Source organism: Babylonia areolata, chromosome 24, assembly GCF_041734735.1.
Source record: "Babylonia areolata isolate BAREFJ2019XMU chromosome 24, ASM4173473v1, whole genome shotgun sequence".
Lineage (NCBI taxonomy): Eukaryota > Metazoa > Mollusca > Gastropoda > Neogastropoda > Buccinidae > Babylonia > Babylonia areolata.
The window spans coordinates 42711882-42736626 of NC_134899.1; the positions used below are offsets into that span (position 1 = coordinate 42711882).

General features: G+C 42.0%; 1 protein-coding gene and 1 pseudogene across 2 annotated transcripts in view; both read left to right on the forward strand.

Moving 5' to 3' along the window:
* Positions 1-8089, forward strand: part of LOC143299122 (uncharacterized) — a 23951-nt pseudogene extending 15862 nt beyond the window's left edge. The window contains exons 10-11 of the transcript XR_013057477.1: positions 2492-2571; positions 7842-8089. The product of XR_013057477.1 is annotated as an uncharacterized LOC143299122 (transcript). The remainder of the gene's footprint in view (positions 1-2491; positions 2572-7841) is intronic.
* The window catches only part of LOC143298637 (uncharacterized), a 138752-nt gene that overhangs the window by 51214 nt on the left and 62793 nt on the right, over positions 1-24745 (forward strand). The gene's annotated exons all lie outside the window — the stretch shown is intronic.

The window sequence follows — 24745 nt, forward strand, 5'->3', positions numbered from 1 at the left end:
TTTTGTTTGTTTGTTTGTGTGTGTGTGTGTGTGTGTGTGTGTGTGTGTGTCTGTCTGTCTGTCTATCTGTCTGTCTGTTTGTCTATCCGTTTGTATGTATGTCTTTGTTTGTGTGTGCGAATGTGTGTTTGTGAATGTGTGTGTGTGTGTGTGTGTGTGTGTGTGTGTGTGTGCGTGCGTGCGTGCGTGCGTGCATGCGTGTGTGTGTGTATGTTTGCAAATCAGTATTTGTTGATACATTCCTTCAAAAATACGTATTTTGATGTTCCTGCCATGGACACCATCTAAAGTCGGTCTCTCATCTCTCAGCCATCCTATCCTTTCCTGTTTATTGTTTCAGATTCAGTTTCCATCTCTCAGGCGTCGTTGCGTTCGGACAAATCCATATACGCTACACTACATCTGCTAGATTGCAGATGCCTCGCCAACAGCATAAACCCAGTGTGCTCATTCAGACCCTGGGTGCATGATTATCAGTGTATTTGTGTACATAACAGAGTGGATTTCTTCTACATAATTTTGCCAGCGAACAACACTATTGTTGCCAAGGGTTTGTTTTTTTTTCAGTGCGCCATGTGCGTGCTGCACACAGGACCAGGGTTTATCTTCTCATCCGTATGACTAGACGGTCAGTTTGATTTTCCACTCAAACGTGGGAGAAAGGGCGAGAGCGGGATTCGAACCCAAACCCTCACGGACTGTCTATATTGGCAGCTGAGCGTTTTTACCATTCTGCAACCTGCCTTCTGTTTATAAAGACAGCTCGTACATAAGTATATAATATCTATGGTCTATCCTCCATGGACTGATTACATATGGCTGATAGTCCCAGAAAGAGAACCACAGAGAGACCGACCGACAGACAGACAGACACAGGGAGACAGTGATTGGGACAGAGAGCAGAGAGTGAGACGGAAACACAGAAACTCAGAGGGTGTTATAAAAGAGAGGAGTACAAAGGAGATGGAACGCTAGGAACAAAATGCACCAGCATTTATTTTTTACAATGCATTCACTTGCTTGTAAAGCCTCGCTCTCTGACACACAAGAAAGAACAAGTTATTTACAAATTACTCATATCTGAGGTTTAGAAAAAAAACCCATCAAAGACTGTGGACTAACGGTGGTTTATCCAATATAATCTCCCACCAGATCATAACCAAGCAGATGACAGAAATCATCAGAATAGCATGAATGCAACGCCACAGACATCAGAAGTGGAAGTGTCATTCTGCAATCTGCCATGAATCCAATGATAACGCCACCCAATACCCGGAACAACAGATAACCTATTTCAAACGACTGGTGGAAACTAAGAAGAAGAAAACAAACCACGCTTCTGTTTTGTATCCACACAAAATCGTTCCTATTGGTCGCAAAGCTTCCCCTCAGTGTGTCAGAAATCCCCATGCTGGGTTTGCTATTTCAAAGGTGGTAGATATGGTGATTCTAGAAAGAAAAAAAATGTGCTGAGAGATCACAGACTGTTTGCTTGGATTTGCGTGGTGCATATTCCCCGATGGAATATGACGTTTCTGACGTTTTTAGTGTTGTTTTTGATTTTTTGTTTCGTTGTTTGTTTGTTTTTTGTTTGATTGTTTTTGTTTTTAGTTTGTTTTTTTTGTCATGGGAATGTGTGTGTGTGTGTGTGTGTGTGTGTGTGTGTGTGTGTGTGTGTGTGTGTGTGTGTGTGTGTGTGTGTGTGTGTGTGTGTGTGTGGTGCGCATTCGCGTGCGTGTACGTGTGTGTATGGTGGTTACAGAAAGTGTGAATGCGTAATTGAATGATTGTGCAGATTCGCACATGAAGGGAAGGGTACAAGGGTGCTTGAGTCCGTTCTGCACTGAGACCGCGACACTTCGAGAATACTGATATGCCTTTGGTGAGCAGATATATGTGAGAGGTAGAACCTGTGAAAGAAATGAGTGAAAACGGAGAGAGAAAATAATACATAATGCATACAACAGGAGAAAGGAGAAAAACAAAAAACAGAAAGAGAAGGGGAAAGGATTTACAGAAGCACAGAAAGTGGGAAGGGGAGAGAAACTGCGAGGCTTCTCCTTCCACTGAAGAACGTCTGACGACAAGGAAGAGGCGGGAATGCCAGAGTGGCTTGTCAGTCGTGCTTCTGCAACTGGAGCACAGTTCTGAAGGGGAGCAATGCTGGTGCCAGTTTTCCACAGAGAGTCAGAGAATACAGGGATCAATGAGTGTGTGTGTGTGTGTGTGTGTGTGTGTGTGTGTGTGTGTGTGTGTGTGTGTCGGGGGCGGGGTGAAGGGAGGGGGCAGGGGGGTTTGTGTATGTGTCTGTCCGTTTGTCTGTCAGTCTGTCTGTCTGTTGTGTGTATGTATGTGTGTGTTTGTGTGTGCGTTTGTCTGTCTGTCTGTCTGTCTGTTGTTTGTTTGTTTGTGTGTGTGTGTGTGTGTGTGTGCGTGCGCGCGCGCGTATGTGTGTGCACACGTGTGCGTAAAACCAAATCCCTTAACACAGAATGCAGGCAGCATCAGGGCCCACGACTATCATCACCATCGACACAACACTGTCAACAGAAATCGTCTCAAGGAAGAAAAGTACTGACGACCATACTAGTCCTAAACATCATCCACTGCAAACACACACACACACACACACACACACACACACACACACACACACACACACACACACACACACACACACACACACACACACACACACACACACATATATATATATATATATATATAGAGAGAGAGAGAGAGAGAGAGAGAGAGAGAGAGAGAGAGAGAGAGAGAGAGAAATATGTGTATGATTGACGGTGAATTTCCCTAACACTTCGAGTGTTATCTCTCCGACCTATGTTTCTGAACTGTTTGATTTATCTCTTTTATTTTTCGTTTGTTTCTTTTTTCAATCTTTTTTTTCGTGTGTTTTTTCAGTTTATTTTTTTTTCGTTTGTTTCTCTTTTTTTTGTTTTTCAGAAGTATAGAATGTAACCAGATCTTGCAATTTAAAACACTTACCAACACCCTTGATTTCATGTTCTGTGATTCGTGTCTCGGATCTCTGTGCCCGATTTTGTTTTGTTTTTTTCATTCTTTCCTTTCTTTTTTTTCTCTTTTTTTTCTTTTTCAAACGTGTTATCACGACGTGACTTCAGCCACAGATGCGCAGTTCCCCACTGGCTGGGTCATCCCTTGTCTCACCCACGACCTGTAGGTCTGTCATGTCCCTGTCTTGTTAGAGGCGGCGGGATGGCGTCCGTGAGAGTAATGTGTCAGTGAAGTGATATGGGGACTATAATGTCTCTGTCTGTCTGTCTGTCTGTCTGTGTGTCTGTGTGTCTGTCTGTTCGTGTGTTCTCTCTCTCTCTCTCTCTCTCTCTCTCTCTCTCTCTCTCATGTGTATGAATACACACACACACACACACACACACACACATATATATATATATATATATATATATATATATATATATATATATTATGCCTCTCTTCGTTTCTTCTATCGGTTCCTGCCACTCTATTTTCCATATCTGTGTGTGTGTGTGTGTGTGTGTGTGTGTGTGTGTGTGTGTGTGTGTGTGTGTGTGTGTGTGTGTGTGTGTCAACAGATTGATTAAATCTTGTAACAAGCCATTTTTTTTTATCTTCACAAAAGACTCATTTCTGCCGCCCAATTTAAGTTTCTAGAATAAAAAAAGTTCAGGAATAGATTTCTTACGTCAGTTTTCGTAATGTTAGGGCTGTCAATATTGATAAGGAAAGTTTCCTCACAACCCGAATCTTGTCTCTTGAGATGAGCGAGTCAGCGTGACACAAAATTGTCAAATCGCGGTGTTTCAAATTAATTGTTTACATTCTTTGAGGTCTGAGCAAACTGGGAAGGAGCTGTGTATGTGCAGAGGAGATGAAAATAACCTTTCTTTTGGCCTCATCTTCAGACCTGTCTCAATGGCATGACTTCTCACTCTCCTCCGCCCCCACAGCTATTCCCCCATGCCATCCTGAATCTTCCTTGCAAAGCTTCGCCTAGACTGTTTTATTGACGGTCCTATGCCGAAATTCCACGGTGATCTATGAGGCCACCCACAAGAGTAAGCTCTGCACTGTTTCTGGGAATTTGGCACTGCCAGTTCTAGTTCAGGCTTCTGTTTCATCTCCAGTTTATTCCATCTACGGAGTGTCACTGTGCTCCCGCTTAACATTAGGGTCACTGTGCATTGCTGAAAGTATAAGAATAACAAAACCAGAACTAATTATCAGATAAATGTTTTAGAGGCAAATAAAATCATTAATAAAATCATATATTAACGCACGGAATGGGTAGCTTTCATAAAGACCAATATAAAGTCAGCCTCCAGACTCAGGAGAATAAGAATTAACAACAAATTCATGAAATGGTTAAAGGCGAATACTAATGGGCTACACAAGATATCTCAAAGCAAAAATACAGGGAACTGAAAACCTGCACGCGCGCGCGTGTGCGTGTGTATCTGCGTGCGCATTCGTGTGATTGCGTGCGAATGTGCACCCACGCGCGCACGTGCTATGGGATCACTTTGATATTGTCCTGCTATGACTCCGGACACATCCGTGTGAAGGCGCCCAATTACGCATGCGTGTGTCGGTGTCGAGGCTGACGCTTGCGTGTTTTCCACATGATTAGCATAATGGATTATCAGTTTGAAGGCCCTGCTTTGGAAATATGATCCCTTCCTCGTGTCTTGCGTCTGTCAATATGACTCCCCATCACGTTTTGAAAATCCCTCCAGGGTGGTTGTCCTGATCATCTCTCTCTCTCTCTCTCTCTCTCTCTCTCTCTCTCTCTCTCTCTCTGTCTGTCTTTCTGTCTCTCTATCTCTGTGTGGGTGTGTGTGTGTGTGTGTGTGTGTGTGTGTGTCTGTCTGTCTGTCTCTTCATTTTGTCCTCACAGAGGTCAACCTGAATTCCTTTGCCTGATGAAAAGGATTTTTTTTTTAGTTGGTGTGAGTGCGTGTGTGTGCGTGTGTGTGTGTGTGTATGGGGGGTGGGGGGCAGGAGGGAGGGTTCTGTGGGAGATAAAATCTAGCAAGGAAGAAAATAATGAACAGTCTAACTGGTTAACATACAAGCAATTCATTCATAGACAGAAGCAAATGAGCAAACTGACAGACATGAAAACAAACGAACAGACAAAAGGGGCTGAACAGGACATGGCTACAGCTGGGTCTTAAGTATTGTTAAACTGGGATGGTTGACAATCATTTAAGTTTCTGAAACTGTGGTAAAAGCGACAGTAGCAAAAGTGAAGCATCAACAGCGATAGACACAACAACAACGACAATGTCATCAATGAAATAAATGTGCATCATCTATTGGATTAACTCTCAAGCACACTATTATTTCTAGGTAAGTTATCATTATTTGTAAAGCTGGAATAGGATCATGACAATTGAAAGTTGGTGTCAGCTGGAGTGGAAAAGAATGCCCTTCGGGCAATTTTACCTGCTTGCACGTGCATCAGTGACGGAGACAGGGGGTGAAAGAGGAACATCTATCATGCAAGACGTGGGAGGCGGGTCTGACCTGCCTCTTCATGATTCTCGTGGCAAGGCGCTGAAAGAGGTGTGGTTTTTGTGTTGTTGTTTTGTTGTTGTTTTTGTTTGTTTTGTTTTTTGTTGTTGTTTTTTCAATGTTGCAGTTTCACACGTTTGGTTTCTTCCTCTTCTTCTTCTTCTTCGTCGTCGTCGTCGTGGTCGTCGTCGTCCTCCGTGTGAAGTGTGGGGTGGTAGTCTAATGACAACGTGTCTGCCCAGGACGCCTTAGCACACGAGATCAAAAAGAGAGACATTTGTGGCACGACGTGTCCCTCAGTCTCAATATAGTCTGTGGCTTCGAACACAAATGGATTTAATCTGACAGCCATGAATCCTTGACTCAAATTGAATTGTAAAACAAAACATAGTGCTAGAATTTGTTGGGGGGGGGGGGGGAGAAAGCAGTGTTGACATGCCTGGAGGAGGGAAAAACAGAGTGTGTTGTGTGCTGAGAAGAGGACGCTGGTGATTCCACGTTAATTGGATCCGACCTGGTTATACCGCTTGACGTGAAGTGCTCCGCTGAGGCTGAAAATTTCACTTATTCTCTGCCCCTGCCCCACCCCCCCCCCCCCCCAGTCTTCCTTTCCACGCCCCCACCCCCACCCCCCACCACCCACCCCCTTTCTTTCTGTACCTCCATGTCTGCTGCTGAGAAGGAAAAAAAACAACAACATACTAACAAGATCAAATGGCCAAAGAGAGAAAAGGCAAACTAATGACAACCAGCGATGAGATCTTTCAGTTTGTTAGAGCAGATGTGGTACAGCGTATATGGATTTGTCCGAACGCAGTGACGCCTCCTTGAGCTACTGAAACTGAAACTGTTAGAGATAAAGACAGGCAGACAGACACGGACACGCACAGACGCAAATAACAGGCAAACACACATGACAGATATATATAAAAAAAAAATTTAAAAAAAGAAGACATACATACATGCATACATACATATAGTGCTTGTGAAAGAGACAGGTGACAAACGAGAAAGAGGTGACGGGGGGATGCAGAGACATGGGCGTAGGGTGGAGACAGACAGACAGACAGACAGACTGACTGACTGACAGACTGATGAAAGGAGAAGGAACAACCTCATTGCAGTGAGAAAACAGCAAATATAAGCTACAGCCGTGGCTTTAATTTCAACCTGAATGTATGTATGCATGTGCGAACGGGTGGGTAGAAAGATGAGTGGTGAGTGGGCGGACTACCGATGGGCTTTTAGTGAAACAGTTGTCTTGGTTTTCTAGTTTGACGGGTGCAATAGCCGAGTGGTTAAAGCGTTGGACTGTCAATCTGAGGGTCCCGGGTTCGAATCACGGTGACGGCGCCTGGTGGGTAAAGGGTGGAGATTTTCACGATCTCCCAGGTCAACATATGTGCAGACCTGCTAGTGCCTGAACCCCCTTCGTGTGTATATGCAAGCAGAAGATCAAATACGCACGTTAAAGATCCTGTAATCCATGTCAGCGTTCGGTGGGTTATGGAAACAAGAACATACCCAGCATGCACACCCCCGAAAACGGAGTATGGCTGCCTACATGGCGGGGTAAAAACGGTCATACACGTAAAAGCCCACTCGTGTGCATACGAGTGAACGCAGAAGAAGAGTTTTTCTAGTTTAAGTGGAAATGGAAAGGGGGCAAACGATTACGACCGTTATGTTTCCAAGTTAGGTTTCTATATATTTATTTTGTTATCAAACAAATAAATTACTGCTTTCTGGACAACCTTCACACGCTCCCACATCTCATTCAAGCTCATCATTCAAGACAAGCATGCGTGTCCATGTTATAATATATATATATATTCGTGTGGCGGACCGACGAATGCAGAAAAAGTTAACTGAAATGTTGTTGTTGCTGTTGTTTTGTTGAATTTTGTTTGGTTGGGTTTTTTTTGTTGTTGTTTTGTTGTTGGTGGTGGTGGTGTTGTTTTGCAAAGTTGGTCAAAACGAAAAAGGTTGGAATCTGCCACAGCACAACTTGATACAATGCACTGCAGCACTAGGCATGAGCAAGAAGTGTAAATCTGTGCTTTGAGTCTGATCACAGACGTTAGTACTTTGCCGTCTGTACATCCTCACTGCAAAGTTTCTAAATGTGTATGACAATGACCACCAAAAGCAAGACCTTGCCACCATGATAGCCTCAAACTCTTACGAGCATCCACCACCACCACCACCATCACCACTTACCTTTCCTTCCTCTCCCCAGGGCTACACACATTACTCTCAAGCATCCCCAACAACAAAGTTGTCTTCCTTTTTACAACCCTTATCAGCACCATCCCCGAAAAAAGGTCGCTCGTTCGCCGCTCCCTCCACCCTCTGGGCAGCAAACAATCCCCCTGCAGGCGTAGACAGTCTGAGAGGTGACGAGTTGGACAAATTCAATGTGACCATCACGCCCCCAGAACTGCAGCCCCATTACCCCCCGTTTGAGGGCCAGCAGCCCCTCTTCGTCTGGCGCTGTCCATCCCTGCTTTTGGGAGCCCTGCGGCGCTTGTTTTTGGCCACTTTGTTACATTGAATTCACGTACAGTGGAAGCGGAATGGTAGGAGATAAATGGTTCCCTGGGGGTTGGGGGGGCAGGGGGAGGGGCGGTCTGGATGAGATTGTTTGGGGGGTTGGGAGGGAAAGGGGGAAAGAGATAGAGAGACAGAGAGAGACAGAGACACAGATAGGGGGAGAGACAGAGGCAGAAAGAGGGAGGGGAGAGAGAAAGAGGCAGGGAGGAAGAGAGTGGGGGGAAGGAGGGAGGGAGAGAGAGGGGGGAGGGAGAGAGAGAGAGGGATATGCATCCATTGCACGTCTGGATTTCAAAGACATGCCGTTTTAAACTGACAGCAATGACTCCATTCCTCAACACGAAGAAGAAGAAAAAAAAGGTGCTAGAATTTGTCCTGAAAGAAAAAAGCGAGTCAAAGACATGGCCAGAGGCAGACAGTGGGAGAGTTTGATGTGTGCTGAGAGGAAGAGGGTGGTGATTCTACGTAATGGGGTCCAACCTAGTTATACCGCTTGACGTGAATTACACCACAGAGGCTTGAAAAATTCACTTTTTCTCAACACCTCCCTTTCCTGTTCCCCCCCCCCCCCCCCCCCCCCCACACACACACACACACACCCTGCCCATTCACTTCACCCCCTTCCTCCTCCCGTCCCTTTTCTTCTGTGTCTGTCACTGGAAAATCGACTGATGAGCTGCAGCGTCCATGGTGAAAAAGGCAAACAATGGTGAGATCTGGCTGAGTGGAACTGTCAGGCTGCTGGAGAGAGTGAGAGGGGGAGAGATAGACAGACAGAGACAGAGAGACACAGACAGAGAGAGACACACAGACCGACAGGCAGGCAGGCACACACACACACACACACACACACACACACACACACACACACACACACACACACACACACACACACACACACACACAGACAGAGGAAGACAAAGAGACAGAGAGAGAGTTGTTGCTGTTGTTGTTGTATATATGAAGAACAAAACGTCAGATCAAATCGATAGTAGTTGTTCCTTTGCTTACTTTTTGTTTTTAATGCCCACGTAAGTTAATAAATTCACATATATTTTCCTGCAGATAGCTTTGTGGATGATCTGACAGTGTTTCGTTCGCTTTAATTGTGTCACAAATATTGAAATTGTTCATTGATATGGCAGTTTGATTTTGTATATGCACTGAGCACAATTATACATGTGTGAGAATGGTCAGAACTTTCCGAAAGATTGTACATTTAGTGAAGACAAGCAACAAAATTTCGTCCTACAGAACAATATGCTGAAGATCGATCGATATCAGCTTTCAGTTTCCTTCACTCATTGAAAATGTTATTCAATTATCACTAAAATCATAATAGCAGAGAACAAGGCTGGAAAGAGGAAGCGGGACAAGAGCAAAGCATTGGAAGATTCAAACCAGAGGAGACAGAATCCCTGTGAAGAATGACAAACAGACATGTGATGAGTTTGCTGTGGGTTTCTTTTTTTTTCTGATCAGGGTCACTGGCCATTATCATTGGAAAATATGCAGTGTTTGTTCACCGAGACGAGTCTGGTATCTCCAAATTGCCAGTGGCCCTTGCCTCAGGGGGGAGCGGGGTGTGAGGAAGTGGAAGACGATCTGTGTGTTAAAGATTACAGGTTTCTTCTGAATTAAGCCTTCCTTGTCTTGCCTTGCATCAGGGTGTTCTTGTTTGCCAATGACAGATGCGGTATTGGAAGACAACCTTGGTGTCAGGGAGCATTAGTTTCAGCTGAATGAAGAAATTGCCGTCTGCGTGATGTGTTTCAATGACTTAAATAATGATAGTGTTTCCAATGTCATGGTGGGTTTGTATGTGCTGTCTTCTATTAATCAGATTTTGAGGCACTGTTCTTAACTGTAGTGCAGAGAAAACGCCCACATTATCCTGCTGCATGGAAGTAGTAGTAGAAGCAGTGGAAGCAGTAATAGTAGTAGCAGTAGCAATAGTAGTAGTAGTAGTAGTAGTGTGATGCACTACTCTATAATTATGTATCGTTTCATGTCAGACATTTTGAGTCCATTATCTGTGGAGATTGCCTTGGGACATAAGTACTATATAGTAGAAGCAGCAGTAGTAGTAGTGGTAGTAGTAGTAGCAGTACTTCCTCTCCTCCTTCTCCTCCTCCTCCTCCTAGTCCTCCTCATCCTCATCCTCATCATCACCTATTCTTTTTGTTCATTCGTTCATTCGCTTGTTTCTTTCATTCGTCTTACATTCTTAAAGAGACAGACAACAGACAGGCAGTGACAGAGACAGACGCATTACAGAGAACGATCATTGCAATTTTGGTATTCCTATAGACGACTGCTCGCTCTTACCCAGTCACCGAGAAACCCATCACAAGACATAGGAGGATGTGGCTGTCTTCCTGAGTGACAGTGGGGGGCGGGGCGGGGTGGGGAGGAGAGGGGGGAGGGACAGAAAGATAGGAATCATCCCAGTGTGTGACTACTGGAGCACTTTGTCAGATAAATCAGATAAGTAATAGTTCGGTTTCCGAAAGGTTAACACCGAAGGGCTATGTTGCGATTCGGATGTCATGTTTTTTCACGTGTCACGCAAATGACTATCCTGGAAGATAGTGGCCCATTTCTGTTAAAGAGGTGGAGCGGCGGGGATGGGAGGGGCGAGAGGCGGAGGGGAGGGGGGGGGGGGAGACCCTCCAACACATCAGGAAAAACAAAACGGTACGGAATTTCATCGGGAACTTCATCACTTCTACGCGAATAATTGTATTCAGAGCAATTACAAGAAAGCGTGGCAATGGAATGACCACGCTTTCTCACTGTCCTACGTTTTCACGTAAAGTAATAGAAAGTGGGGGGGCCTCTTTCCCTTTCCCCACAATCGATCCCCCCCCCCAACACCCCTCCCCCCCCCCCCACACACACACACACACCGACACCTCCCCCCACACACTTTATCGCAATGAGCGAGACAGTGTGGGATTGCAAGAAAGCGCGAGCTAGCATGTGCCACTGAGGGGCCAGGAGCCTAGTAGGTCGTGTCCTATAGTAGTATAAGAGATGGGGGTTCTATATACAACTTTTTTGGGCGTATTAGCTTGTGTTAAGGCCCTCAAGCATAAAAAAAATTTAGCCAAAACCTGTGTATGTTGGAGTAATATGACCCTCAAGCATAAAAAAATATATAGTTAAAACAAGTTATATGTGTATGGAGAGCCAAATCACAAGATAAAAAAAAAAAAAAAAAATGATGGTTGGATATGTGTATGGAGGGGAGCGAAACGGTCATGGGGGTTCTATATACAACCGACCCCAGCCCAAAACCGCGCAATACCGCCCTCAAGCATAAAAACAAAAAAAAATCTAGTTAAAACCAGTTATAACCAGTTATGTGTATGGAGAGCGAAACGGTCGCCCCGTTCCCCGTGTGTGTGCTGGCAAGCGACCGCACGGCGTGTGTAGTGGGAACGGGAGAGTGGTCCCACGCACAGCCTGCCTCCGCGTATCTTCCCACCCGCGCGCGAAGATTGTGATCACCCTATTAGAGAAAAGATTATATTGTATATATAGAAAAAATAATGCCTTTTCCGCATAACATTTGTGAGTACCCCCAAGTTAAAACAAATAGAGTATGCGGTCGAGCTTGCATGGGGCTCTATTGTAAAGATCATATTAAATGTCATAGAAAAGGAATGTCACTTCCAGTACTTTGTATAAAATGCAACCTTTATGTACGTACGAAGTATGTTATTTGTTGTAAATGTAAGCATAAAAAAGAGAAGCCTCCTCCCATGGAGAAAAAGATTGATCCTATACCCGATTGTGGAGAACATTCAAGCGACTCTGAGGGTTATATTTCTGATGATGATGATGACGATGATGAAATTGACCCTTTTGAAACTTATTCAAGAGGGTATATTCCACCCTTTGGTGGAGTAATCATTGGATTCAGAGACTGATCAACTTGTAAAAAAAAAAATCCTATTAGAGAAAAAAATATAATAGTATATATAGAGAGAAAAATGGTGCAACGGTATTCTGAAAAGTATTACCGTGATCTCGCTTCAAGAAAAGAGATTCCTAATCATGAATCTATGAATAAAACTGAGTTGATTAAAGCACTGGGGTTTGATGCTTTGGAGGGGGAGACCAATGCTACGCTTAAAGATATCGCACGAAAGCTCAAAATTCGTGGTTTTAGTAGAATGAAAAAAGATGAACTTATTAAAAATATACGTCAACTACAACATAAAGCTGAATCCACGGAGGAGTTTGGTAGTATTATTAAAAATTATAAACTTGCAGCTCTTCCAAATGAAATAGATCCGCTTTCGTTTATGATGAGTAAAGTGGACACTATTAACCAAAGAGCTATTCCACTGACCAAACAAAATATTGTTTTAACGGTGGAGTTTGGTCAAATTAAAAATGATGATACTACTGTAGCTGTATTTCGATCGGAATATCAAAGTATTATTGATGTTGTTGATGATCAAGATATTGAAAAACAAATAAAACAGATTTTGTTAAAAATAGAAAATTTTACAAATGAAGGTTCAGGATGGTTCATTAAAAGAATCTTTAGTTTATGGGTGAATAGAGTTTCTATTACATCTCCAGGATCCTTTATTGAATCACCACAGTGGTTAAAAAATAAAAGAGCTGTGATTAATATTAAAAATAAAGATGATCAATGTATAAGACATTGTTTACGTGCACACAAGTTTCCAGCAAAAGCGAATTCTAATTTAACTTATTCCTATCCTTCTGATGATGGGTTTAATTTTGAAAATATTGACTTTCCTACACCAATAAAGCAAATTACAAGGATCGAGACTCAAAATAATATTGCTATTAATGTATACTATTTAAAAAATAAAACGATTGAACGCGCAAGAATATCAAAACAACCCACCAACATGGAGCGTATTAAACTTCTTATTATAGAAAATGAAAATGGTGGACAACATTATACTTATATTAAGAATTTTAACAGACTACTGAGTAATACAAACAAACACAAAGCAGCCATGTACTTTTGTGAGTATTGCTTGACAGGTACAACATCATCAGAACTTTTAGAAGAACATATTAAGCGATGCGCGCAGATCAACCACAAGAACTATTCTCGCGTTGAGATGCCATCGGAGAAGACAAAAATGATCAAATTTACCAATTTTCAAAAACAAATGCAAGTTAGTGATGTGATATATGCTGATTTTGAGGCGATTTGTAAAGAAATAAAAGACGATTCCCATTCGAATAATACCATCAAAGAAAGCGAACACATCATCTCGTCATACGGGTTTGTGCATGTTAGGTCTGATGGAAGGGCATACAAACCGCAACTATTTCGTGGTGAGAATGCGGTCAGTCATTTTCTCGAAAAACTTCAAAGAATATATTATCATACTGTCAAGGAATTGAAAAAACCAGTTCCAATAAAGATGACCAAAAAAGATAACGAATCGTTTGAAAACGAACGAGTTTGTTGGATATGTAGAGGGGAACTACTCGCAAATGATAAAGTAAGAGATCATGACCATATCACAGGGAACTATAGAGGTGCCGCGCATGCATCGTGTAATCTTAAATTGAGAATAAAACCCGACGAATTTGTGTTGCCGATATTATTTCACAACCTCAAAGGTTACGACTCTCACGCGATCATTTCGGAGCTCGCGAACAAAGGTGGTGGTAGAATTACGTGTATCGCGAATAATAAAGAGAAGTACATCACATTCAGTTGGGGAAGGTTGAAGTTTTTAGATAGTTTCGCATTCCTGAGTTCGAGTCTCGACCAGCTTGCGAAGAACCTTCCGGATGATAAGAAGTTTTTAACGCGCAAACATTTCAGAGATGAGGAGGAGTTCAAGCTCGTTACGAGAAAAGGAGTCTTTCCGTACGAATATATTACCGATTGGAGTAAATACGAAGATACGAAACTACCAAAGAAAAGTCATTTCTTTAGTAAACTTAACAACACGGATATATCAGAAAGTGACCACGAGCATGCCAAGAATGTGTGGAAGAAGTTTAAATGTAAGAATCTAGGTGATTATAACGATCTGTACTTAGTCACTGATGTGTTGTTACTTGCCGATGTGTTCCAGAATTTTAGAAATACGTGTTTGCGAACTCATAATCTCGATCCTGTTCATTATTACACGCTTCCCGGAATGTCTTGGGATGCTTTACTCAAGAGTACGGGAATAGAACTCGAACTGTTGACGGATATCGAACAATATAACATGATAGAGGCGGGAATACGCGGTGGAATCAGTATGACTGTAAGAAGATACGCGGAGGCTAATAACAAGTATATGAAAGATTACAGACCTGAAAAAACGGATTCGTATATCATGTATCTCGACGCGAACAACTTGTATGGTTGGGCGATGTTACAAGCTTTACCCACGGGTGGATTTATCTGGGATAACGATGCTAATCTCGAAAAGATTCTAAATCACCCCGACGATGATGAGACGGGATATATTGTGGAGTGTGATATCGAGTACCCTGAGGAATTACACGACGAACATAACGATTATCCCCTAGCTCCTGAGAAAATAGAAATAAAACTCGAAAACCTCTCACCCTATCAACGACGCCTTCGTGAAAAACTCGAGATGCGCGGAAAGGAAACGAGAAAATTAGTTCCGAATCTATGGAATAAGGTTGGTTATGTCGTTCACTATAGAAATCTCAAACTATACACGCAACTTGGCATGAAAGTAACTAAAATCACAAAAGTGTTAAAGTTTAATCAAAGTCCCTGGATGGCGCCCTATATATTGATGAACACCAAACTGAGACAAGCCGCTACTAACGATGCCGATAAAGATCTGTATAAATTAATGAACAACTCGGTATTTGGTAAAACTATGGAAAATATCAGAATGAGAACGAATATCAAATTATTCAAGTTAGATGAAGAGGACAAGGCACGCAAACTAATAAACAAACCGGCTTATGTCGATCATATGATCATCAACGAGAAACTTCTAGCGATTCACTACAAAAAAAATAAGCTTGTGCTCAATAAACCTATCTATATCGGGATGGCCATTCTCGACCTATCCAAGTATCTCATGTATGATTTGTATTACAACCACTACAAGAAAAAATATGGATGCAGGTTGTTATATACTGATACCGATTCATTCATTCTCCACGTAGAATGCGAGGATTTTATCGCTGGTATGGATGATAATGTACATGACCGCAGTAATTTTCCAAAAGATCATCCATTGTATGATAAATCGATAGAGAAAGTGCCAGGATACATGAAAAGTGAGCTCGGATGTAAACCGATCCGACAATTCTGCGGCTTGCGCTCAAAGATGTATTCGGTTGTAGCGGATGATGGATCAGTTATCAAGAAAGCCAAGGGCATAAAAAAATGTGTGGTGAAGGATGAAATTGAACCCGATATGTATAAGGAGTGTATTGATCGATCTGTTCAATTTACTAATAGTATGAGAACGTTCAGATCGTATAAGCACAAGATGTACACGATCAAGCAAATGAAGACATCACTCTCACCGTACGATTCCAAACGCTATTGGCTAGATGATGGTATTACATCTTACGCCTATGGGCACTATGGTATTTCTGTATCGTGAGGAACAACCATAAGCTCTTCGTGTACAAACCCTCTGGATGGACCATTTTGTAAATAATAAAGAATAGGATCGCCGGGCATCATACGCTTAATATTATAAACTTTAAGAGACCAAACGGGATCCGTTGCTCGTTTGCGAGCTCCACCCTCGAGCTCACCGGGCTCATACAAGTACCGAACTTGCGCATCAGGCGGTAACTCTCCTTTATCATCTTTAGTCGGTGCAGAGGATTCGGCTTCTACCGATTTGACCTTTATTGCGACTGACGGTTTCTTACCTATAAGTCTCGTCACCTCATTATTCAATGCAGCCACAACAGCCGGTAATCTAGTGACCCATTCTGTTGATCGATTCGGTGATTTCATTTCAGCCACATATTGATGACTAAACAATCGTTCTGCCAGTGTACGATTAAATCTTTCTACAATAGCCTGGCTTCTGTGTGTCTTTCCACGCCTTACTTTTTTAAAAATTTTGTTCACAGCACCCATAAACTCTCGGCCAGGATCTACCTGAAGAAGTTTGGGCAACTTCAAAGGGCTACGGTCATAAATACGTAAAAAAGCGGCCGCCACTTCGACGCTGTCTTTCGTTGTTAGGGGTTCGGCTTCTTTATATCGACTTGCAACATCAACGACAGTCAGCGCATACTTATACGTCTTACGCCTGATTCTGTCATAGGGTAAAAATAAAAGGTCAGCCTGATGAACCTCATTTGGGATAGTAATATCAAATTTTGCTCTCGGAATATACTTTGGAGGGGGTAGATAAATTTGCCATATAGCTTGTTTTTGTAACCATTTTCTAGCCTCATCCTCAGACACCTTGGCTGCTTTCGCGAGTTTTTTAATCGCCGAATAACCCTTCCAATAACCGCTTGGGCTGTAATAGATCTTTTCCATTTTATTTAAGAAAGTAAATGTTTAATATTTTGAAATCGCAACGCCAAAAATGACCATGGTCATGATAATAAATACGTATTCTCGATCTTTTTGTCCCTCTGAGGGTGTATAAAAATCTGAAAGTTGGGGTTTTTGAGAAAGAGGGGGTAGTGGCTCCCCCATCACTTTATAATATTCTTGCATAGCCATATCCACATCCTTAAACGTGTTCACAGCATGTTGTTGTTGTCTTAGTTTTTCATTGATATAATCTAAACGTTGAATCCTCTCTTTCTGCCATTCTGCGGTCGCTGCCTGAAGTTGTTCTTGCGCTTTGTTGTGTCGTTTCTGTTCTTCTAACGCGTCTGAAGACCCCAGTTTACTAAATAAAAAATTACTTCCGGTAAATGCTAAAGCGTTTACTACTGCCCCACCAACGAGTAACGCTACTGATGCCATACTATAATGATGATATTATTATTACTTCAAAATATCATGTGGGAGTATACCTTGTTTTTCCAACATATCCTTCGTAGCCATAGCGAGGGCTATATCCAAAGTGACCATCCCGATATCTTCGAGGTTGAAAGCCAGTCTAGGTGTCGGGGCTTTCGTAAATATTAATTTTGTCAATCTCGAGTAACCAGCGGCCAATGCGCTGACCACAACCGCGTGGTATACAGTGTTTGCAATTTCTTTACCGTTTATATTTGGCGTTGCCATTGTTGTTTATAAATAGTGTACAAATTAATGTTCAATACATGATAAATGGGTTGGGTTTTGTTACCACAGGAGGTGGTGGTGGTTTTTTCGACCGATTAAAATATATGTAAACACCACAACCTATTATCATCGCAGCAGCAATGTACAAGGGATTGATAAAAACGTGATCTGGTCTCCTCGATGATGATGGTTCTTGTTGTTGTTCATCTTTCGCTTTTCGAAGTTTTTCGAGAAGTTCTTCATGTTTTGCTTTTCTAGCAGCAGCACCTTTTCGACCCGCTTCAACTTTCTTCTGATTCTTCGGTTTCGTTACTTCCTCCATTATATTTATTAAATTGACAATGTTTAACAGTAGTTACAGCTGTGGTGAGCGGAGCTAAGAACATGCCAAATCTGTGATATAGTTCGCAAGTAAAACTGTTAAGCGCATGTCCCAGGAATGGATCTTGCTCGAGATCACTATTTAATTTTGTTTGGTCATCAATTGGGAGATACATACAAACTGCTCTGGTATACAGTTGTATAATTGTATTACCGAGTGATTTTGTAATCATCGATCCTAAACTCGCTTCGTATCTCGTATAAAGCTTGTCTATATCCGGATCTTTCATCGCTTCGATTTTATCAACACTAAACTCTTTCCCTAAATATTCTTTTGCTCCACCGGCTGAGACCACCGCCATAAGCCTGTCGCGTTTGGGATCCTCGGATAGTAATTGGTCCATCTTCTTCTTATATTCTATATATCTCCTTTTAAGTTTAAAATAATAAAAAACTACAAATCCAACGACTAAAAGTGTTAAGAAATTGCTAACCAGTGTTAAGAAATTGCTAACCAGTGCTAAGGAACTGTTAAGCATTGTTAAACAGCTGTTGATTATTACTAGCAAATTTTATATGCAACTGGTTGATCAGTTTTTAATATCAACTTGGAGTGTTTGGTATTTGCCAATGATTTCCTAACCTCTTTACGTTCATTTTGTGTTGGAATGACATCGTTTTCTCTTAAACACTCATCAAACGAGTCCCTATCCTTACAGTGAAATAAAGCCACCCATTTTGTTTGTTCGCGAAGGTCAGTAAGAACCGAGTTGTATTTCTGAGTCAACACCCACACAGACTGTTTCGCGTGTCTTCCAGAAAATGCGAGTTTACTCAACATTTGCTTCTTTTGAGTAAGAGCCTTTAAGTCACTACAGTCATCGATGATGTACAACGTTGGCTCCCCGGCAAATATTTCAAAAAACAGCCCAAGCCATTCGTGAAGTTTATCACCGGGATTAACGGTGTATACCCCGTGGTCCTTTCTTACCCACACTCGGGATCGATAGGCTTTATTATATTCGAGAGTAGGGCATAGAATTACAATATTCTCGAACACACCACGATATGTCGTTTGTAATAAATCTAAAATAAATTCGGTCTTACCACACCCAGTTTGCCCGCAAATAATTGCGGAATGTGCTTCTTTAGTAAACAGCCTCGACAAATCTTCCATCTTCTATATTTAATTGTCCATCCATAATTACAAATACATACGCATTTAGCGGTTCTGCCGTTTCAGCTTTTTTCTGAATCTGAATCGTAATGCCTTCAGACGCATTTTCGATACGACGTCCACTCCCGTGAAGAGAATTATCATCTGTGGTGCGCATATCCAACCAAAGAGCATAATTATTCGTGAAATATTCACCGATTGTGACATCCGCTAGTTCTAAATCTTTTACCACTTTGTCTACTTCGGGGTCGCGTTTTTGCGTTCCGAAAAACTTTCTGATTTCATCCCATTGTTGATAGGAACGCATACCTTGACTAAACAGTTGATTGGGCACACCTTCGATCGTCACTTCAACCTTATCGATCTTAGGATTGTAATACTCATCAAACAACAGCAGTACACCCTTCATACTTTTTGCCGGCACGTTGAGATTAATATTCCAGAGTGTGTCAGATTTGTCCAGAGGAATTTTACGATGTCGTAGTATTCTATCAAATAAAATAGCGAGCCTACCTGAATAATAACCGGCTATCTGTCTCGCAAGTTCGGGTTGTGTGACTTTCTCAAACTCGAGACTAATCCCTTCTATCGTATAGGATGCATCCGGGTCTGTGCTGCGGATAACCTTGCTATAAGCGTTAAAGGTAAGTTCATACTCCAGGCGATCGCCGAGAGCACTCTGATAAAATGGTGCATGAGATTCTAGCAATTCGAAATCAAGCGGAATACAAAATCGATTACCATAAGCCTCCGCAATGGCGGCATCTCTAGCGATAGTGTCATCTCCATTATCCGCGTTAATACGCAATCGTGTCACATTACGGTGTGTAGTTAAGTCAATACCTTGATAAACGGCGTTTCTTCGTTCTTGTCGAGTTCGCCAAAGATCTCCATAAGTATAAAATACATCACTATCTTCAACGCTCATGATTTCATTACCGGAAATGCGAATGGTTGTTTTACGTACTATGGCTCTACCAATATTATCAACGAGTGTTCTGTTCACATCTGTGGTAGAAGTCAAAGAAATTTTGAATGCTAGCCGAACACTCCCCGGAACGATCACATCATCAACACCTAAATTAGGAAAGCGTACAAGAAGTTGTTGATTCTGATCGATAGTTGACGGATTGTTAGTAATCACGACAGTCTGCCGCACGCCCTTTATCCCCCGCGGCTCCCGCAAACTTCTCATTGGATTAAGCTTTCTTCCACTCATTTTTTTTTGGTTTTATATAGATATAATGATATAACTTTATATTATAAGTTTAATATGGCGGAAGGTGGTGAGATGGCGGAAGGGTTCGCAGAAGGTGGAATAATAGAATCTGGTTTCTTGCAAACAGAATTATTAAAGAGCGCGGTTGATGATTACTATGATGCATTTGGACAAGAGCCCGATGTTGGGCGAAATTATACCAATTTTGAACTTGATAGTAGAGGTACACTACGATTAAAAAATAATCCAGATTTTAATATCATTAACGTCCGCACGAAACAACCCCTAGCACTTTCAACACTAGCGGGAAAACCTGGTGGAGCAAATATTATTCGCGAGGAACTTGGTTTTGTAGACTGGAGGAGGAAAAACTTAAAACCCCAAACGGTCGCGGCTCTCCAAAAGGTTGAAGCCAAACTGGGTGAAGAAATTGAGATGGATGATTTCTCACCAAATACAATTGATGAAGTACTTAAAACTATAGATGATCCTCCCCTCACCGATGAACTGGGTGGTTATGTTCGTGAACTCAAAGGTTTAGACAAAGCCATGCAAAGACAGCGCGGTAATCTTTCTGACAACCTCTCAAAACTCTCTCACCTGGATGAAGAAATATCAACTTTAAAAATAAGAATTCAGTCTGCGGAACTAGCTGATAAAGATGAAAGCGAAATCAAACCCTTGCGTTTACAATTAGACGATCTAAACATCGAGCGTGCTGCACGGCTAGAAGCGATATCAACACACAAAGAAGCGCTGCGATCTCAAATCAGCAGAATGCGTGAAACGATACACAGAATTCTTGAGGAGGACACAACACTAGCGGAACGTATTCGAACGCTTTTTAGAGAACAAGGCATTACTATCGTTTCCATTCTTACTGCCTTTGGTATGATTATCAGCACTATCGTTTTGGCCGTCACGGGTGGAGGGGGCACTCCGGGTAAAAAAGATGACAACTGGATAAGAAAAAGACTTAAAGATTTGGGAGAATTACTTAAAAAATTAGGTTTAAAGGCGATTGATGCCCTCCCAGGAGTCATTGGGGCTATTGTTTCGTGGTTATTAAGCACGTTGGGTAAAGCGGTTGGGTGGTTAGCCAACAACCTGTGGGCACTCGTGCTCGGTGCTGGCCTCCTCCTGTTTGATTATTTAAAGAAGAGAAAGTAAATACCACCTATCAATCCTAAAGTAAGAGCGACTTTATAGTCTTTGTGAGTTGTTGGCTCTTCTTCGTACGATACTTTCGCTGGTTTGAGTTTAAATTTGTTATCCGAAGAACCTGCACCATACAGAAAGGGTCTATTACCAGCACCGGTAGCTATTGCAAATCCTGGTCGAGATGTTTGTATTAATTTTTTATTTCTATAGGTAAGAGTGAACCACCCGCGAATGCCTAACAAAACTCTCGTTTCACCCGCTCCTGTCCTCGGTGTTGTCAAAGGCTTGTGTGATTTATAATCGAGCACCGTATTACTCGCATCAAGCATTGCCAAGTCTGCATCAGAAGGTGGCACAAGAGCCCAGTGACCTCTAGACCATTGAAGAGCTTTTCCTGATGGGGCAACAAAATAGTATGCAGGAACACTTTGGGTAGGTGGAACACTCTGGGTAGGTGGAACACTTTGGGTAGGTGGTACAATGTGTGGTAGTTCGTTTAATCCATCATTAACACCAATATTCTGTTCTTCTGTCGCAATGACAATTTTATTATTATAATTAATGTGTGTACCAACCCTCAATGCCATATCAGATGGGGCCATATAAAGGCCAACACCAAATGCAAAGTTTACTTCGGATCTCGCGTACTGGAGAACGTCCTGGTATTTTTTTATCGCCGTTTGTAGGTTTTCGGGGGCATTAATCGCATCTTCAACATTGGCTAAAAATTGTTTTTGCGCATCAAATCCAGTTCCTTTTGTTGTTATACTCGTGCGCGTTTGCGCTTGTGACCCTATTAGAGCCCACACATAAGTGCGAATGCTATCGTTGAGACGAACTATCCCCGCATGTGTAAACCCAACCCCTTATCAGGAATAAATGTTGTCCAAGCCCGGGTGATGTCCACCGTATGTCTGATTTTATCGTGGGGGCTAAAGAACACAGGTCCCTCTCCTCTGTTTCTCATTGCCTGTCGTGCAGCCCCACCGGGGGTCTCAGCCTGAATAAATTCTCCCAAACCAAAGCCATGCTTTTCTATTTTCTGTCTCCAATCCCTCTGCCCAAATTCGGCACACAAACGCTGATAAACTGTTTTATCAAACGGATTATTATACATGTTAAATGCTTGGTCGGTGGGTAGCGGGATTTTTAACTCGTCCAATAACCTCCGAATCTGATAGTAAAAATGAAACCTATACACGGCTCGAATAAACGGATCAGAAGCTTGAAAATGTTCTTCCGTTACTCCACACCCGGCGGTCGCGCACCATACCACAAAATTGATTTGATTCTGCCACCACACTATCGGGTTGTTTCTCCACGCAAGCCAGGCTGCATTCATCTCCCCAGTCATAGTGGGGTTCGCATAAGACTGAAAAACATCGGGAAACTTGGCGGTAAAAGAATATTCGCTGTTCACGTAGATCACTCGCGTACAACTTATTCTTTTTTCTTTATACCCGGTTGTATAGGACGCGTCCTTATTGAAGCTGTAAATTTTCTTATTCATAGCTATGTATATAATAACAACCGATATTCAAAAAGACGAATTACCACGGTGCATATCTAATCAAAGTGGAAGACTAGAAATCGCGCTGCGTGAAATAACTTATTATCCCAACTGGAAAAATATCAGTGATGAGCTCGGAAACAATTTCTTTACTACTACCGATCATAAGATAATAATCCCAGATGGTTATTATAATGTGTGTGAATTGAATAAAGAAGTGTTCACCCCCCACGGTGCAGAGTTAGACTTGCACGCTCCGAGTGGCTATCTGAGAATAAAGAGCACCAAATCGATTGAACTTTCTGAGCGTCTTGCACATACTCTGGGGTTCCCCAAAAACTCATCGCGCCGGGAATAATGGTGATAGGAAACAGGCATCCGCGGCTCGCGATACATAAAGCACTTTACATTCACCTCTCTCAAATTAATACCACCGATAATTTCTATAACGGATTGCCTTCTACGTTGTTACAATCAATCTCAGTAGAAAATGAAAGATGCGGGGGTGGTCGAACAACCACGTTGACATCACCCCAGTACAAAAGACTTTCTCACGGAGATTTACCACGTTTAACACTTTCTATAGTAGATGAAAATCATAATCCCGTTTCTATTGATTATTTAAATATTACATTACATATAAGATATGGTTGAACCCTGCACTACGCTCGGTTTGGTTGATCTCGGAGATACAGAGGGATTTGATGTGCCGGGAAAAGAAAATAAGTTGTACGCATTCCAGCTTTCTGAAGGAACGTACAAAAGAAAAGAAGTAAAAATTGGTGATATCGTGAGTGAGGATGATGTTGTCAATGATGAGCCCTATCAACTTGTTCGTTTAAACGGTACATGGCAGCTAAAACCCCTCGACAAGGGGATGGTAGATTTTAAAATTGAATCACCTTACATTACCAAAGAAGAAGAAAATAATTATAGAATAAAAAACAGTGGTTGGATGTTCGCTGATTTAAGAGCGTTGGATGTACATTTACTAAACTACCAGGGGAGGTGTTATGTGCTTAAGAAACGCTCGAAGGATAAATCTGAATTAGGAATAGATTTTCATGATCTAACTAGTTTGTGGGGCTTCCGTTTCCGTATTATTTTTGATGTAATTCTCGGTGAAGAGCCTGATGATTTTGTAAAAGTTTTTCAAGGGTTTTACATTAAATGGCCCAAAAATCTTGCAAATCAACCCCTGAGAATCACCATTGAAAAACAAGATGATGCTATGCCCTATGATGTTATACCGCAGGGTAGTCATATAGAATTCTCGCTTGAAGGTATTACCACAAAACAGGAAACAATGAGTTTGTGGATGCAGCTGCGTCTTCCTCAAAATATTTCCTTAAGAAGACTACGTTGCGCCAATTTGAATATTTAGAATATACTATAAATATTAGAAAATGGTTGATCCCGGAGGGCCAGGAACACATAATATCAAACCCTGCACTACGCTCGGTTTGGTTGATCTCGGAGATACAGACGGATTTGATGTGTCGGGAAAAGAAAATCAGTTGTACGCCTTCCAACTTTCTGAAGGAACGTACAAAAGAAAAGAAATAACGAGTAATGGTGGTGGTATCAACAAATTCAGCGAACTTGCAGACGTGAACGTTGACGGTGTTGTTGTGAACAAACCACATCATCTTGTTCTTTCCGACGATGATACATGGGTACCTTATCCGGTGGATAACTGGGATTTAGATTTTGAAATAAAACAACCCTATGTTAGTATTGGAAGAAATCACGCTCTACAAAAAATACAAAATAGTGGTAAACTGTTGGCTTCCTATCATACGCGTAAAGATCTAATCGTCGTTAACAGCGACGACTTTGGATATGTTATTGGTATGAGAGGTAAAAAGACTGGCACACTGCGGTTAATTAAAGAGTTTGATTTTGAGCCGCCTATTCAGGGGTCAACTGTCGTTTTAGATATACTCCTTAGTGGGGTGCCAGATGATTTTGTAGAAGTTTTAAAAGGGTTGCAGATAAAATGGCCTGGAAATCTTAAAAATAAACTCTTGAGAATTACCATCAAAATTCCAGTGGTTGCCCCAT